The sequence below is a fragment of the Dreissena polymorpha genome, chromosome 12 (assembly GCF_020536995.1).
Source record: "Dreissena polymorpha isolate Duluth1 chromosome 12, UMN_Dpol_1.0, whole genome shotgun sequence".
In the NCBI taxonomy this organism is placed as follows: Eukaryota; Metazoa; Mollusca; class Bivalvia; order Myida; family Dreissenidae; genus Dreissena; species Dreissena polymorpha.
Window position 1 is genome coordinate 69,026,836 of NC_068366.1, and position 2,271 is coordinate 69,029,106.

Below are 2,271 nucleotides of genomic sequence, written 5' to 3' on the forward strand. Positions count from 1 at the left end.
ATGGGTATAGAGCACTAATGTTCTTTTTCGGCGTAGCTGTTTTACCCAGCTTTTCACCTTAAATGACTTAAACATAACGCCAGCAGACACGCATTAATATATTCGAATATTTCATAGGCTAACTCTAGATTAAACCTCTGAACGTTGGATACATCACTGATTATGTGCTCACCGCAAAGGACGTATCACTATTCAGTGTAAGGATCCACTGACCCCTGGAGTGAAAGTCTATCGCTTAAACCATTCGGCCATCCGTGCTCATACCATGAGTGATGTATTTTATACTATATACAAGATAAGTATTGATGCACAGCATCAAAGGGCGTCGGGAATTTCAGTGTAAAAGGCACTCAATGAAATTACATGGAACGATTTTTTTCTACTGTTAATATTTATATATTGGCCGATTATTTTAAACAAAATAGAAAAAGATACTGGTATAACCATTATCTATAATTTTGTGTTATAACCCCCAAATAACCATTATTTATGATGTTGTGTTATAACCCCAAATAACCATTATCTATGATTTTGTGTTGTAACCCCCAAATATTTCATAGTTCATTTTATTTACATTGGTTTCCTTTTTTTACTGGCATCCGTGTGCAGTTTTCATTAATGGAACAGAACTGTGTAGGTTTAACAAAATCTGCTTCATCTTGTAAGCGTAATTTCATATTTCATATTTCAACTTCAAGGGGAGATGATTCTGAACTTATTCTTACGTTGCTCATTTACGATAGGGGTGGAGTACTCATTGATATGAAAACACTGTAAAAGTTTGAAAAAAAATAAATGAAAACTGTAAATTGCATAAAGAAGCTGCATTTCACAATACTTTGAAATTCAGTAAAAGATCATAATAGATTTATTGCTCCGATATTCATCATTTTCAATAGGGTTCGAGTAATACTGATATAAAAACACTTAACAAGAATGGAAAGATTCAGACGAAAGTTGTGAAATCTTTTAAACAAGTGGAAATTGTTTATTTTGTCAAATATAATAGAAAAAATTCTGGACTTATTGTCCCGATGTTTCTCATTCTAAATGAGGTAAAAATGCTCATTGATATGAAGACACTGTAAGTTTGGAAAGAATCTGATGAAAAATGTTGACATAATCAACTAACCAAGCAGTTTTTCACTTTTATTTTTAAATTCAAAGAGACATATTTCTGGACTTATGATCCGATATTGCTCATATAGAGTTTGGGTTGGGTCCTCATTGATAAAAAAAAACCTGTGCAAGTTTGGGAACAATCGGATGAAAATTTTGGACTTCGAACATCGATTTCAAAATTTCTCAACTTCTAAGGAAGATAACTATGGACGTAATGGTCGGATAATGCCAAAGCGCCCATACCACCTGGATAGTAATACGTGTCGCGCTTCGCGCTCTATATGTGGTTCTTAAAAAATAAAAATAGGAGTGCTTTACTCTAGGGAAACGAGTTGCTGGGACACAGCTCCTCCTTGATAAGCGGCTGCTTCCTTTATCGCAACTCATTGTTACAATCAAGCATACGTGTCGCGCTTCGCGCTCTATATGTGGTAGGGATAATACTTAGGGCCTATGATAGACAACCATAAAAATACATGGATAATAGATGTGTTGTTTGCATTAATTTGTTAATATAAAACACGTGTATTTTTTATAAGATATTTAAGTGACGTAAGAAATTTTAATTAACGTTATCACCACGCGGCATCCGTAAATTTTAATAAAAATGTCCAATTGTAGTAAAATTGATTTTAAAATGTCTGCATTAAATAAAGCTTTATTATATTTATTAACCTGACTGAACAAAATTGTCAGCCGCCGAACTGTTCCGTTCGTGCCGGAACCCGGGATTGAACCGGGGGCCTTTAGATGATTGTTGCGTAAACAACTTCAGTCTAACGCTCTCCCAACTAAGCCATTCCGGCTGACATCATTTATGTACTGCTATTTGGTGAAGTTGTGTATAGCGATCGTTATTATATGTCTATTAATAAACTAATACATTGTACGTTTTCGTACCACTACGCCTTCCAATAAACTTGCTTGCGCAATAGGTCGTCAAATATCGTACTACATTGATTCTCTACTAAATAAGCAATTTAGAAAAACCACAAAATAAATATATTTTGATTATGTTTTGTTTTTATACAAAACCAGAAAGTTTCGCGTATTTGCCCAGTCCCTGTGATCTTTCCCCTGTGATCAGTTGTGGATCAGTTATTAATTAAAACAATTAGCTTTGCATCATTGGCAATAAATGTTGTAGTA

At 34.3% G+C, this 2,271-nt stretch overlaps 1 non-coding gene across 1 annotated transcript; it reads right to left on the reverse strand.

The window, feature by feature from the left end:
• Window positions 1-1,838: 1,838 nt before the first annotated feature.
• On the reverse strand, window positions 1,839-1,928 carry Trnaf-gaa (transfer RNA phenylalanine (anticodon GAA)). Its single transcript is given in 2 exon segments — window positions 1,839-1,874; window positions 1,892-1,928. It is a non-coding gene; the product is annotated as a tRNA-Phe (tRNA).
• Window positions 1,929-2,271: the final 343 nt, after the last annotated feature.